Below are 16165 nucleotides of genomic sequence, written 5' to 3'. Positions count from 1 at the left end.
TTGTTCTTTTAGTGGCTTTGAAAAAGTTGGTATTCTGGAGTTATGCTTGCTCAGAAGCAGGTGCAGCTAGAGCTGCATAGAGCAAGGTAAAAGTAAAGTAAGAGGATGAAAAGACGGGTTGTGCAGTGGCTCTCCTACTTCATGATTTGGACCACTTATTGCAGCACACCGTTCCAGAGTGGAAAGTTCTGAGGGTCTTGAGGTAAATCTGCCTTGGTTGCATCTACATTGGGAACATGAGGAATTCCCCAAAGCACTGCACTAACACTGCAGCAATGTGTAGTGCTGGGGGGATGCAGCTGGTGGAAGAGAAGAGCTACTGCTGCAGTGCCAGCTGTGCTTCACACCTTTTCTAACTCTGGATGAAGCTCATCTATCCAGATTCTTCCTGCAGTGCCAGTAGCTGGTCTTGTTTGCAGTATACAGTTGTGAACACTTTTGCTGCTACTGTTTGGCCAGAGTTTGTAGCCCTGCAAAAGCAGAAGAGCTCCCCAAAACTGTCAGAAATAAAACCAACTTGACTTGAAGGGTTCCCCTCAAATGAAACATCTCACACTAAATCAGAATGAAATAACATTGCTTGCACATTGCTGGCTTCCCCTCCCCACAACTTACACACATACACACTTTTTGAATCAGCAACCATGCTGAAAAAGATCCATTATCTGTATAGCTCTAGAATTTAGACTGAGACCCACAAAGGACTCAGGGTACATCCATGCATGCACTGCAGGCAAACACAAGCAACCACTCTAAGCTCACAAAAAGCCCACGTGACTATAGTTTAGTGAGTCACTGAACCTCAGATAACATGGTCTGCTGAGATGAGAAAACACGTATTCTAACTGTAGGGCAAAACATTTAAAAATGTGTTGTGTTTACTGCTGTCACATTTCTTGGTATACAAACAAGTATTTATCAGTACCATTTTGTGTAACACCTAGAGGGCCCTGGCTCCTGCTCTGTTAAGTAGAAAACAAAAATATGACAAAGACATGGTCCTTACCCTTCACAGTTTGTGATCTAGCAAGAGGTAGAGACAACCAGCAGGCAGAAAGGACAAAATAAAGCTATTGTATTACACCAATGTCACCTTTGGTTTGAGCAAAATGGTGTCTGCCTATTCCATCATCTTCCTCCATTTTCTTTGGGATAATGCAAAAGAAGTATTTTCAGGGTTTAAAGTCTTATAAAAAATATTGATGTGGCTAGGCAAAGCATTAAGAACATCACTTTTTTTGGCCTTGGTAATTAAAACTTATTCACCCTCACTTTAACATAGCCTTAGTGGAACTAGGAAGTAAAATTTAATGTGTAGCACTTCCAATACAGTAGACCAGATTGTAAAAAATACATCATCAAAGCTTTTCTGAAGCGGAGCTAGCCTTTCCCCTTTATGCCTTAGTCTCTTGCTACACATATGTTATGTTACATATTAACTGCCGTTGCAGGTCGTTATGGAAAGCTGCTATCCTCTGGGTCAAAAGAGTAGTTGTTTGTGGGAGATGATGCCTGAAGTGACTCATAGAAGGCATTACTACCCAGTGAGAGTAATTTTTTTTCAAACCAATGGGTATTCTTATGCTTACAAGCTAAATTCTCTCTGTAAATGAACAGTGGTTTTGGATGTATAACTCTCAACAACTAGAAAGGGCTGGGTAATTCCAAATGAGCAGTGCTCAATGCTTTCTCAAAATGGGCCTGCCAGTGAGATCCTTGAAAAGCCCCAGACAAACAAATCACAAGTTAATTTTAAAAAACTCCACCTAATTGAACATACATTTTATTACATCCTTTAAAATAAAGGCAGTAGTAAATGATCATATGCTCCGAAGTTGCTTGGATATTACATGGATAAGCTCCTGCAAACTTATCACCAACACTTACTTCTCCAGTCCCCTCTAATCCTGAGAAGACATCTGCTTTATTGCTCTATTTTTAGAGCTCATGGCAGCATGGCACAACTGCCCTGCTTGCCTTCCAGGCAGCTTGATAGTAGTTGTTTTGGGATGGTGTCAGTGGGGGAAGCACTCCTGAGTAACGACTTCAGGACTGAGTCGGAAGGAAATCTTTGCTGAGAAGTAAATCTGAAATAGTCTTCAATTCTGTACCTAATTCTGTCTATAAATCTTGTTATTTATCTCTTGATATTGAGTATTACACTCTTTTTAACTGCTTCAGGATTAAGCTGTGTAGATTTTCAGGAGTTGGAAATAGAGGTGGTTTGGAATGAAAGTTTTGTTTTGCTTTTGTTTTGTGGAGGTGGCCACTGAAGGAGCTTTCTTCTTCTTCTTTCTTTATACTTTTAATTATTTTGAAATGGAAATTTCACAGTAAGAGTCATCATGCACTGGAACACATTGTCCAGAGAGTCTGTACAATCTTCATCCTTGGGATTTTTTTAAAAAAATCCACTGGACATAGCTCTGAACAATCTGTTTAAAGCTTTGAAATTAGCTTTGCTTTGAGCAGGGCTGGGGCTAGATGATCCCCAAGAATTCTCTTCCAAAAAAAAGGTATTCAGTGATCCTGTAATACAATCATTTGGCCCATGAACTTTTTACAAACCTTCAGGCATGTTTGTACATTGCTGTGGATATGGAACACAAATCTAAAACTAAAACTAAAGCTGACCTTGCCAGTAAATGTACATGGCACAGAGCACCACCTCACAGACATACTGGCTCCAGTCCCAAAGCATTAGAGGCATTGCTTATGATCCAATCTGGTCACTCAAGGCTCCATGAGAGCTTACTGTACAGCTTATGATTTAGGGCATAATCCTCTAGAACAACTCTAGGCCTCCAAGAACCAGGGAGAAGTTGCAGTAAATACAGCCCAGGTTATCTTTTCTTCTGCACCTATTGTCCAGTGGTGCAATGCCACCCTTTCTGTTCAGTCTTCCCTCTGTTCAGGCAGTTTTCATTGTGAGATTTGACTTTAGCATTATGCAGTCTGCTCTCAGAATAAGGAAAATCTCCAATTTGAAAGATGAAACTCTCAGAGGAGCCGAGGGGCTCAAGGATAGTCACTTGGTATCAAGTATTAACAGAGGACACTTGCTAATAGAGTTACAAACGGTGATCAAAAGTGTGGTTTTTGGTTTTAACTTACTGTTGATGGCACTGCATTTAATCAAGACATTTTGTGCTAATAGTATTTAGTATTGTAGCGGGAGTGATCTAGGATGTTATAAAGCTATGGGCCAAAGCATGAAGTGGTATTTGGAGAGATAAAAGCTTTGTCCTGACAGTTCTTCACAATCTCTGAAGAAGCAAACCCCTTCCCACAATTTCCAGTCAGTTCTCATGTAGGCACATCCCAGGTGAGGATGCTGGACAGGCCCCTCAAAAGCTGAGCTTGGAGTCCCATCAATATTCAGTCTTGATCTGCTTAAGCCAACAGGAACTGAAGGCACTCAGCACTTCACTTTTTGATACTGCATAATGTTGACCCCTGTCTTACATCACATATTACATTTCCTCATTGTCAGGCAGCACTCAAATTCCTGCTTATTTCAAGGAGTATATATTCATAACCAGTAAACAGAGATACACAAAGGATTTGAATAAGATGTTTAATTTTCCCATAACCAAGAAAAAAATCTCATAATACAGATTTGTAAAGAATGCTATCTATTCACCACATGTATTTTTTATTGGTATTTGAAGGCTATTTTACACATAACTCACAAAGAGCATTTGTTTACTGGATTTTTATAGGAATCAAGGAATGTCAGCTGGATGCCTTATCTTAGTTTTAGCTAGGATCACAGTGGCTAGGACTCTAGGAGTTGACTAGCACAAGAAACAGAATTCATTCCACCTAACTTTTGTCATTCAGAAGTTAGGCATCTCATCTCTGATATTCACTGAGGCCTCCTTGACAGTCTGTGCAAAAAAGGCTTTTGAACTAGACAGAATAAATGTTTGTCTTCAAGTACCTGATTGTCTCCATTGACTACAGAGAAAGAGTTGACTTTGAGACCAATATCTGATGTTTAATTCAGTGGAAAATCACTTAAGTTTGTATGTGCAGTATCTGAATGTGCTCAGATGAAAAAAAATACAAAATAAACTAAAGAAGATTTGGATAAGTAAAGGGATTTATTTTTCAGTTTAGTAAAATATTGAACTCTACATTAATCTGAGTTGAATGGCTATACTTTTGTCAATACACAGTGGAAAACAGCACTGCAGTTTCTAGAGTTATTGCTATTTTAGGAGACAGCGAGAGCTGAGTGTCCTCAATAACTCTCAAGATAAGCCCTTTAAAGTAGCTATTTAAGACATAAAGTTCAGGAAGTTTCTATGGAGATGGCTTTTTTTTGTGTAGATGTATCAAAATAAACATTTACATCAAAGGAGAGTTCTGGAAAAACAGTTGTTACAAATTCTGTGTTTTTCAATCCATAGCTTGCCATATAGTATAATATAATATCCCTGATCTAAATATTGAAGCCAAAAGGAGTAGCAGGATTTCACCTGTGCAAATCAGATCATGCAGATTAAATCCAATCCTATGAAATCCTGCTTTACAACAGAAATACCTTCACTTTACTTACATTCCAGGTGACAATCCACAGCACGACTGCTGCTGGCTCCTCTCTACACTGATGTTAGGTCCTTCCTTCCCACTTTCTGCAGCTTCCCTTAGTGGGAACCATACAGCAATCAAGCTTGCTCAAAACCATACCTCTTGGTAAATCAGACATTCATGTTCTGTCTAAACTCTGTGACAATTTTAGTAAATTCCCTAAATCCTGTCTAACCTGGAAAACCTCCCAGTGTCACTGGTGCTTTGTAACCGAGTCAAGATTCTGGTGGTGCCCTGCACCTCTGCACCTGCGTGGCAGGGTAATAGCATGGATGGCCCTTGGCATCAACCCCAGCCTGCAGCATCTCAGACCTGCAGCATCCATTTCCCTGATATAAGTGCCAGTTATGAAAATACAGGCTGGTCTGCTTGGGCAGATGTCCTGTCTTGTCACAAAGGTGCTCCTCTGCTCCTTTTCTCACTTTGGAGATCACATCTTTGCAAAAGTGTAACTGGAAAACTTCCTCTGCTTCTGAGTGCCTGCAAATGTCTTTGTTTGGGATGGTATGACATGGATGGGGGCACACTTGGGATTGAGGCATCTACTGGTTAAGCTCTTTCAGTCCATTCAGAAACTTAAATATTTGAACAACTATCTTAATGAAGGGTAAGGAGTAACACCCCTCTGTTTTTCAGAAAAGAAAATGTTTTCAGGATGCAATGTTTTTCTAAACCCTATTAAACATACTTTCTCATGAAGTTAGCCTGCAGATTAAAGTTCAAGAAAGTGTATTTGCTGAATCATGAATATAGGAACATACCCTAAGGTATTGATTTGCTGTCATCAACTACTGAAAACCAGAAAAGCATTTTACTTTAAAAAAACAGGGGTTTAATAACTTACTACACTTTTATAACTCCTCCCCGAGTTAAAAATTAACCACTGTAGTTAACAAATGTTTATCAGCTAGCAGCAAGTTCACTTTGCTGATTCTCCAAATATTCAAATAGAATTGACATCTGATCCACAGCAATTTCAGCTCACATGATTACAGACACCTACCAGATCAGATAGGTTCAGGTTTCACTGTTCACTGCCACTAGGCTAAGATTTACCCTTGACCCACATTTTTCAGCTGCTCACATAGAAAAGAAATGGGTAGATTATAGCAAAAATTCAAAACAGTGCTATATACATATGGTATAATGCATGCATAAGACTTTGTGGCAGCGAAAAAAGGTGGAAAATCTGTATATCAAGACCAGCATGAAGAATTTAAAGCAAAGCTCTAAATATTTTACATATGCACAGATGCCATAGTAAACATACTCCAAAGAGCACTAAGGAATCTATTTAATGAAATGTTCAATAAGAACATTTTGTACATTTTACTGGAAGAACATTACATTGTCTGGAAGAACAATTTGAAGGAATGATTAATACTATCACTGGCTTCTGTGAAGAATAATTGCAGGAGTCTAATTTTATTAACTTAAAATGGCATACACTGTATCTAGACTGTATGAAAGATAATATAAAGAAAAGAATGTTGTATATATGCAGAAAAAAGGGATTATTAATTGCCAGTCAAAATATATATTATAATGGATAAGAAGCACTTGAAATACATTGAAATTTTTTGATAGCAAGGATTTTCTGGATTTTACAGTAATCATTAAATGAAATTACACAGCAATATATGGAATACCTGTCTCTTTCATATCCCAAATCAGAGCTGTAGAGATTATTGCAATAACTATAACATGTTTTCCAGTGTTAAATAAATAAGCCTTAAGAGTCCCATTATTTCATCTCTCTATGTGGGGATTTATGCACATCCTTCTCAGCACCATTAACAGAGATAAGATTTATGTATGCAAATCTTAAAACAGTACGTGGAGAATAGACCAGTAAATTTGCAGAATAGCTATTAGCCTGAAATTATAGACAAAACACAAAAAGTAACTCTCTTGTAAGAAATTAAGTATTCTGGGCTTGATCTTTATGCCCAGAGCACAGCAGATGGAAAAAAATATAAATTGTAGGATTAAGATGTAAAATAGTACAATAGAGAATGATTCTCCCTGTACTCCTGTCATGTGCAGGCAGTGCCAGAGTGCATTGTGGATATTAACTGAAAGCATGTTAATCTGAAAATGTGCTAAGAATGGGAACAAAGGCTATATTCAGATGATGTGCCATAGGTACCCAATTTAGGAGCTGGAATTTCTCCGGGATTTAAGGTCAACAGGGTGATGAGTGAACCAAGCTCTTCTTACCCAGGGCTGGCACACTCTAATTTCCTTCAGAAGTGATGGGGAGGCACAAGTATAGTAACATTAGGCAGTCTGGTTCCTCCTTATATATTGCAGGATATAGTTTCAATCTATGAAAAGCAATGTTACAGAAAAATTTTAGAGGAATAAAGATAAATGTGTTAAGGACCCCTATCTCTCTAGAGCCTATTCTCCAGAGCAGTTCATGAAGCTCAGGACTCCCGGTATCGCCCTTTTATACCTCTTTTTTCTTGTTTTTTTTTTTTTTTTTTTTTTCCCCCCCCTCTGGGGTTGAGCAATGGCTGAGATCCTTTACCTTATTTTTAGGTAGCTTTATGTTCAAGATCTCACCTTGCCTGTGACTCAAACTTTTATTTTCTGTATGCCTTAGATATTTTCCAAGAGATAATGTGGCACTTTTTAATCACCTGCAAGTGTACACAAAACTGGGCAGATATTACATGTGCCTTTCTGGATGACAAGATGGTAGCTGATGACAGAAAGCATCTCTTCCACCTTCTCCTTTATTAATTATGGGTTTATGTAACTAATGTAAATAATATCTATTTTGTACATCACATAATTACAGTACATTGTTAATCACAGTATCTGGACATCTATTGAATACGAAAAACATACGGTGACTTTGTTTTCTTGATCAACCAAATAATTTTAAACAATATATAATGTTTAGACAACCTGTGATTTAGGGAGGGTGGGAATGTTGTTGGGGTCTAGTTAGTTTCATTAAAGTTCCTGTTCTGTGGTGAAAAAACCCTGAGAAAACACTAGCCCTACTAGCTTTTCTATCATTGTATTGGTAAAAGAATCAATCTTGTAATAGACTATAGGGTCCATCAACAGGTACTAGAGCTCAGTTGTACTGGGAATAGTACAAAAATGTGACAAAAGGCAAGTCCTTGTTCCTGAAAACCTAAATAAATTTTCTGATATGCATCACATAAGTGGATATGCATCACATAACTGGAGCAATTAATAGTTTCAGTAACTCTTCATCTCTGTAGTATATAACATTAATTAATATTTATTTTAAAAGTAATAATTTTATTTGGCAAGTGACAATGGCCTTTCCAGTTTTCCTTTAGTAAGAATAATTTCCAAGTTCAGATAGTCTCTGATTCCCTGCTGCTTGTGCTAATGGAGAATGCTCCTTCTGTCATTTTGAGATATGAAATTTAATTGCCCAGAGTGGCTGATACTTATTTTCAACAGCTGCTGAACAAACTCTTTAAAATGCTATAATTGCATATACAAGAATCCTTAATTTAATGTATGCCTTGTGGCATTAAAAATGCAAGTGTATGAGAGGGAGTTGAAAAGCTCACGGGCCTTCTGAAACATCTTCATTTGGGGAGGGGCACATCTTGTGCTTTATTCTGCTCCCATATCTATTATAGACAGAAGTAAAGTACTTCATTTACATGGGCTTTTTCTCATTTGCACAGGTAGCAGTGAAAGGCGGTTCCAACTCTTCCTTTCATAGACTGCTTTTTCAATAAACCTGAACACCCGAATGCCACACCTCATCTTTGGTAGTCACTGTGTAGTGCTTGTTTGTGTGACAAGCACAATTTATTTTCTCCCTAGAAATATTTTCATCTCATAATTTTTAGTTCAATACACAAACTTTTTTCTCCGAAAAGGAAGTCTTTGGGTACAGTCTGTTACCTGGTATCACAGACTTATTCGACATCCCATCATATATTGTGCAAATGATCTATTTGAATACGTTTTTGACTATAGGAAACAATACTATGACAAAATCTTTACAAGAAAGCATGCAGAAATTGTCTACTGTGGTAGTTAATGCATTGATTTTTGGGTGGTGGCCAGGGATTGCAGCCCTTGTGCTCCTTCATGCTCCCTGGTGGGCTTCAAAAGTTGATGACTCCCACCAGTCTTGCTGAGGTTCACTAAAAGCTGAAGAAAAATCCAGTAAAACCCAGCATGAAATAGTTGTGAGCAGAGAATGGTACAGTAGCAGACTTTTTAACCATCTGACTATTAGGTAAATCAGTCAAAACATCTATACTGCATTTAGCAATACTAAATATCAGGAGCTGACAACTGAGGCATGTCTTGTACTCCATGGACCAAAGAATGGAGAACTCCTGCCCTGAGGGGTAGACATATGAAAGAAAAGCAGTTATCTGATATAAAAGAGTACTGTCTAGATTACAGTAGCAAGATATAGTTGCTGAAGCATTGAAGCTCTCTAAATTTAAAAAAAAGACATTTGGCCTACTCAGTGGAGGTGCACCTTCTCCATCATATAGGTCACAGTGTAATAGTTTAGCTACCTAGGCATGTCCTCCTTCCAGTGATAGAGTCATTGACTTTGCCTAACTTAGGTCATATAAATGCTGCCAGGGGATCCATTAAGTGCACAGTGTAATTCCCGAAGTTCCCATAGAAAAACTTTTTTTTTTTCTTAGCTGTATGTTTGCTGTCAATGAACTCCAGCATTGAGGGACTTTCAGGATAACAGCTCTAAAATTAACTCACAGGTTCAACAGAAAGCCAAGTAGAGATTTCTTGCTTAGTAGAAGTTCTGAAAATAGAAGGAGAGATGCCTTAAACAGGCTGTTTTCACTGATCAGCAACCACAGGTTTCCTGTTCCTTTCAATTTTTAAGACTCTCAATAATAAGAAATCATCCTAATGAACTTGTGAAAAAAAAAAAAAAAGCAAACAAATTCAGCAATAAGAATTTATTTAGAAGAAGTTTTTCTCCTTACCCTTAATAAAAAGCCCTAGGTATCTGCATAATTCACTCTCTGACTCTTGGGACTCAGCAAGTCATCTGTTTTTAGGATTTGCTGGAACAGTAAGAAAAAGAGAAGTGGTGCACAGGGGCAGAGAGTACATTTATATGTCATTGCCACTTCTGAGCTGCTCTCTGGGGACTGACCTTGCCGAGCAAGCAGCATTTTCCCTGAAACAGTATGGAAGCATTACCAGATTAATATGGAAATGTAGGTTAAAAATGTTCTCTGTCATTGGGAATGTACAGGAATTAGCTGCTACCAAGGGATTGTGAATGAGTTTCAGGGCAATTGAACACTGAATATCTTAGTGTATCACAATTACAGAAACAAATGTACTGTGAGTAGGAGAGCTTTTAACATGTTATTAATTACTTCATCAAAGGTTTAATACTACTATTTGCGAAGATCATGCCTTTCCTCCCCCTTTTCTAGCAACCATCATTACATTTCCTTTATCCTTTCAGCTCATGTATTTACATACTTATTTTCCAAGTTTGAGGTTATAAAATACATTCTGGGGTGAGGAGGGAAATGAGTGGAGGTAGGTAAATATAGAATTAGAAAGAAGGTCTTTATTACATAATGGTCCAGTTAAAGAAATTTTACAGAGCTGGAAATCAGACATTTCAATTCTCAGATCTTCCGTTGTAACCTATGAATGTGTTTGTGTACACAGCCATTTCTGCTTGAGATCTCTTATCCTACATGAAGAAAAAGATTATTAAACACCCATGTCATAAGTAAGATAATTGAGAATTTGCAAAAAGCATGTTGTCAAAACTGGGAAGGGATCTATCAGCACTGGTTTGCTTTGCAGTGGACTCAGGAGTGTGCACACATTCAGCTAGCTCAGCTCCACTTGAAAGTGGGAAAGGTACCTCCTCAAACCATAGTAACTGGGTTGCTTGTGGTTGTATAAGTTCCCTCACAGAGCTCCTGGACTTTAACGGATACATTAGATTTGAGTGTTGTTTAAAAGAGTTGGCCTGAAGTAAAATATCTATGGTTTCTGAAATATCTGAAGGAATACAGAAAGCATTTGTGCCAGCATCTGATATCTCTGTTCCTCTAAGCAACTAGGATCTAAAGTGCTTCTATTCACACTGGGAACAAACACATTCCCACTATAATTTGGCATCCTCTCAGAGCATCTTGTATTATTCTGTAGACATCCCTAGAAAGCTCTTTTCCTTAATTAGAAAAGGAAACAGCATTTCAGGGTTACTGAACACACTTAGCTTATACCCACTTGTGGTAGAGAAGATATTACAGAATGTTTCTTATGGTTTAAACTTGGAACAATCTTCATGCAATTCTTTCATGCATTCTTACAGATTTTGAATGGATTTCTAACACAATTTTTTTTTATTTTTTCAATTCTTCCTACTCTTTATTAACCTCTGGTTAATCGTGATTGTTCTAACATCAACCTTGAAAGGCCAAGGTACATTTCAGATGGATATAATGGTAATTGAATTATTAAGGCTGGATAAGAACTGGAATGTAGTTGAACCAAAATACTGCATATGATATAAAACTTCAAAGACTTTGTCAACTGGAAATTCAAGTACAGTTCCAGGTCATATTTAGTAAATCACCTCTAGCAACAGAAGAGGCCAAACCAACCTCCACTTTTTGCAGGAAATCTTCCAGGGAAAAGGGAATCTCCTTTTTTCTGTCCTGTCCAGCAGCTCCATTTGTCTCCACTGGTAGAGGCAAATCGCTCTAAAAGTACAAATATATTGGTAATTCCTACAGAGTTACAAAAGACAACCCCCTTTGTTTTATTCATTTTCTGCATGATAGCTGAGGGAGTGAGCAGAGAGAGAGGGAAAATGCAACACAAGATATACACAAGTATCAAGAGCCTGCAGGCAGCAGTGCCCAGGCTGTGAGAATAGCTCAGCCTCCATGACCATTAAATTGCTGATATCCTCTGCTCTCCACAGTTGAAAGGGATCTGGCTTGTGTGGTGACAGTAACTGCCTTGTAGGATTTCCACCTGCTTGCAGGCAGCTTGTTTTGCACGGGATCCCTTGCAACCATGAGATGGCAGCAGCTCTCGGCTGTCACTCCTGGCCTAGTTTGTATTCCAAACACTGGACAAAAAGAGAGGTTAAAGACCACAAAGCCCTTCATTTACTAACATAAATCCAGTTTTGCAATAGAACTAAGAACATAGCATAAAAGATAAGTTGGAGTTATTTAAGTTGTAGGGTATGAGTCCGAGGTCTCCTCCAGGGGCTCATTCCAGGCTCTGAGTTCTGGGCAGCCAGTTTTGTTGTATAACTATGTCATCATCAGCTGAGTTTTGGTATTTTGTTTTCCAGAACTACTAGTGCAATAATAATGAGCCCAGTAGTAATCTTTACAAAATCCCTTCTCATTGCCTACTATACTGAAGTAGAATGAAAACAAATTGGCAGCAGGCATCTAGAAAATTAGATATTAACTTTCATAAGTGCATGCTAGTTTGCCCTGTAATAGCTGGGAAGCCAGAACATTATGTTTCAGTGCTGAACCTTTTTGTGGAATCAAAATATTCTCTCACTATAGCCTGGTTCACATCTGCTGTGGGCTTTAATGTTGTTAACAATACTTGTGATTGCAGTAATAGAAATGTAGTCAGGGAAGAGAAAGGGAAAAGCCCTCTTATTTGTATTCAGAACTCTAACGCTAACAATGCAGTTAATCCTACTGCAATTACTGAGAAAAAAAGAAAGGAACAAATCAGAGAAAAGAAAATTAATGTGAAAAAAACACTCCCCTGCATTTAATTAATGTTAAGGATGTGAAACAAACCCACATAAGCAAAGAAGTTCATGACTGTGACAGAAAATTTGGATCAAAATCAGGATCGTGATAAAGACTGTTATTATAGAAACAATGTAGTTGACCACAGAGAAAGCCAAAGGAAAAAAGTACTCCCTTTGACTATAAGGAGATTTAGGGCAAATCAGCTATCTGAGGCTGTTATTAAAGTGACCATGGGTTACAGGCTAGAGGTAGCAGCATTACTGGAAGGGAAGTTGTGTAATATCAGAATTGCTACTCTGCCCTGTGCCTGCAAGTTCACATGTTTCAGCAGACAGTGCTGATGGGGCAGAGGTGCTCCGGCCTCTTTGCTTTCTCCTTCCCAATAAATCCGACAGAAGAGAGTAAATCATTTCCTTCCAAGGAGTGAAAGAGAAGGTATGCCCACTCTCCCTGGTTTCAACAAAGTGGCACCTGTCCATTTTATCCCATGTTTTCTATTTCCCATTTTTCTTTGAACATTTTGATACCCTCCTCATTTCCTTTCTTTCACCATTGCCCGACATGGACATTTTCTGCTTTTGTCATCTGTGGATTGAGCTCCTGTGCATCAGCTTCTCAGGAACTTCAACATGAACTTTGTTTCCTGGATTTGCTCCTTCCTCTAACTCTTTTATTACACATGATGTCCTTTTTTTTTTTTTTTTTTTTTTTTTTTTACTGTGACTACTAGTGTCACCAGCCTTCCTGAATGGGTTTCATTCCCTCTAAGTTATTTACACATTAGATGTCTGCACCTGAACTGCTCACCCAGGCTCCCTTTGGCACCTGTCCCCAGGAATAGACACTAGTATTATGACTCATCTGACTTGTTTTAGATCACATTCTGGAAATGCCCATATATCTTACTGAAATAATAGGGAGTTATACAAATAGGTTGGGTGAAGTTGACATTGTAGCTGTGTAAAATGAGGTGAGGTGAATGCCTCTAGCATGTTTCTTCAGAAGGTAGGATAGAGAAAACGTATAGCAAGAATTTATTCAAGACATCTTAAAACTAAATCTTAAGTCAATTTCTGAGAATAATTAAAGAACCCAAATAAAATTTACACAATTTACACTTTGTACTGCAAACATAAACACACTATTTTCAGACTATTAAATAATGCTAAGAATGATTTAGTAGCATCTGTTTTCCTTATATGTTGGTTTGCTTCCTGCTGCCCGTAAAATACATACTTTTAATCTTAATGACTGATAAAAATTATGATTTAACAGAAACTTTATGGTATGTTGTTAAAATAAGACAAAATAATTCACAAAAATCACAGAATCATCTAGGTTGGAAAAGACCTTGAAGATCACCTAGTCCAACCATTAACCTAACACTGACAGTTCTCAACTACACCATATCCCTCAGCGCTATGTCAATGTGACTCTTAAACACCTCCAGGGATGGGGACTCCACCACCTCCCTGGGCAGCCCATTCCAACGACTAACAATCCGTTCTGTAAAGAAATGCTTCCGAATATCTAGTCTAAACCCTCCCTGGTGCAACTTGAGGCCATTCCCTCTTGTCCTATCACTTGTTACTTGGTTAAAGAGACTCATCCCCAGCTCTCCGCAACCTCCTTTCAGGTAGTTGTAGAGGGTGATGAGGTGTCCCCTAAGCCTCCTCTTCTCCAGACTAAACAACCCCAGTTCCCTCAGCCGCTCCTCATAAGACCTGTCCTCCAGACCCTTCACCAGCTTCGTTGCCCTTCTTTGGACACGCTCAAGAGATTCAGTGTCCTTTTTGTAGCGAGGGGCCCAAAACTGAACACAGTAATTGAGGTGTGGCCTCACCAGTGCCAAGTACAGGGGCAGGATCACTTCCCTGTCCCTGCTGGCCAGGCTATTGCTGATATAAACCAGGGTACCATTGGCCTTCTTGGCCACCTGGGCACACTGCTGGCTCATGTTCAGCCGGCTGTCAATCAACACCCCCAGGTCCCTCTCTGACTGTCAGCTCTCCGGCCACTCCTCTCTAAGCCTGTAGCTCTGCTGGGGTTGTTGTGGCCGAAGTGCAGTACCCGGTACTCACACAGCTGGCCTTAGCCCATCACTCCAGCCTGTCCAGATCTCTCTGCAGAGCCTCCCTACCCTTGAGCAGATCAACACTCCCACCCAACTTGGTGTCATCTGCAAACTTACTGAGGGTGCACTCGATCCCCTCGTCTAGATCATCAATAAAGATGTTAAACAGGAGTGTCCCCAAAACCGAGTCCTGGGGGACACCACTCATGACCGGCTGCCAACTGGGTTTAACTGCATTCGCCACAACTCTTTGGGCCCGGCCATCCAAACAGTTTTTTACCCAGCGAAGAGTGTACCCATCCAAGCCATGAGCAGCCAGTTTCACCAGGAGAATGCTGTGAGAAACGGTGTCAAAGGCCTTACTAAAGTCAAGGTAGACAACATCCACAGCCTTTCCCTCATCCAATAAGCAGGTCACCCTGACGTAAAAGGAGATCAGGTTTGTCAAGCAGGACCTGCCTTTCATAAATCCATGCTGACTGGCCCTGATCATCTGGTTGTCCCTCATGTGTTGTATGATGGCACTCAGGATGAGCTGCTCCATCAGCTTCCCAGGCACCAATGTCAAGCTGACAGGCCTGTAATTTCCCGGATCATCCTTCCGACCCTTCATATAGATGGGCGTCACATTGGCCAATTTCCAATCTGCCGGGACCTCCCCGGTGAGCCAGGACTGCTGGTAGATGACGGAAAGCGGCTTCGCAAGCAGCCCAGCGAGCTCCTTCAGCACCCTCGGGTGTATCCCATCTGGTTCCATAGACTTGTGTATGTCTATGTGATGCAGTAGGTCACTGACTATCTCCTCCTGGATTGCAGGGGGGTCGTTCTCCCAGTCTCTGTCTTCTGGCTGAGGAGGCTGGATTCCCTCAGTACAACTAGTCTTGTTATTGAAGACTGATGCAAAGAAGGCATTAAGCACCTCAGCCTTTTCCTCATCACTTGTTACCATGTTTCTTCCCATGTCTAGCAGGGGATGGAGGCTCTCCTGGTCTTTCTTTTGCTGTTGAAGTACTTATAGACACATTCCTTTTTATCTTTGACTGCTGAAGCCAGATTAATTTCCAGCTGGGCTTTAGACCTCCTGATTTCCACCCTGCATAGCCTCACAGTATCTTTGTTATCATTTGGAATGGCTAGCCCCTTCTTCCAAAGGCCATAAACTCTCCTTTTCTCCCTGAGTTGCAGCCAAAGCTCCCTGTTCAGCCAGCGTGGCCTTCTGTGCTGCCAGCTTCTCTTACAGCACCTGGGGTCAGCCTGCTTCTGTGCCATTAACACTTCCTTCTTAAAGAGTGTCCAGCCTTCCTGGACCCCTATACCCTTCAGGACCATCTCCCAAGGGATTCTGTCAAGCAGTTACCTAAACAAGTCAGAGTCAGCCCTTTGGAAGTCCAGGATGTCAGTTCTGGTGCCCTCTCTCCTGGCCTCTCTCAGAATAGAAAACTCCATTATTTCATGATCGCTGTGCCCTCGTCAGCCTCCAACTGCCACATCATCCACCAGTCCTTCTCTGTTCACAAAGAGGAGGTCCAGCAGGGCACCTTCTCTGGTCGGTTCACTCACCAGCTGTGTCAGGAAGTTATCTTCCACACATTCCAGGAATCTCCGGGACTGGTCCCGCTCTGCTGTGTTGTATTTCCAGCAGATGCCTGGGAAGTTAAAGTTTCCCACAAGAACAAGGGCAAGTGATCGTGAGATTTCTCCTAAGTGCCTATAGAATATTTCATCCATCTCT

The sequence above is a fragment of the Strix aluco genome, chromosome 5, assembly GCF_031877795.1.
Source record: "Strix aluco isolate bStrAlu1 chromosome 5, bStrAlu1.hap1, whole genome shotgun sequence".
Taxonomy (NCBI): domain Eukaryota; kingdom Metazoa; phylum Chordata; class Aves; order Strigiformes; family Strigidae; genus Strix; species Strix aluco.
The sequence above is the reverse complement of the archived record's forward strand: the minus strand, read 5'-3'. Positions refer to the sequence as shown.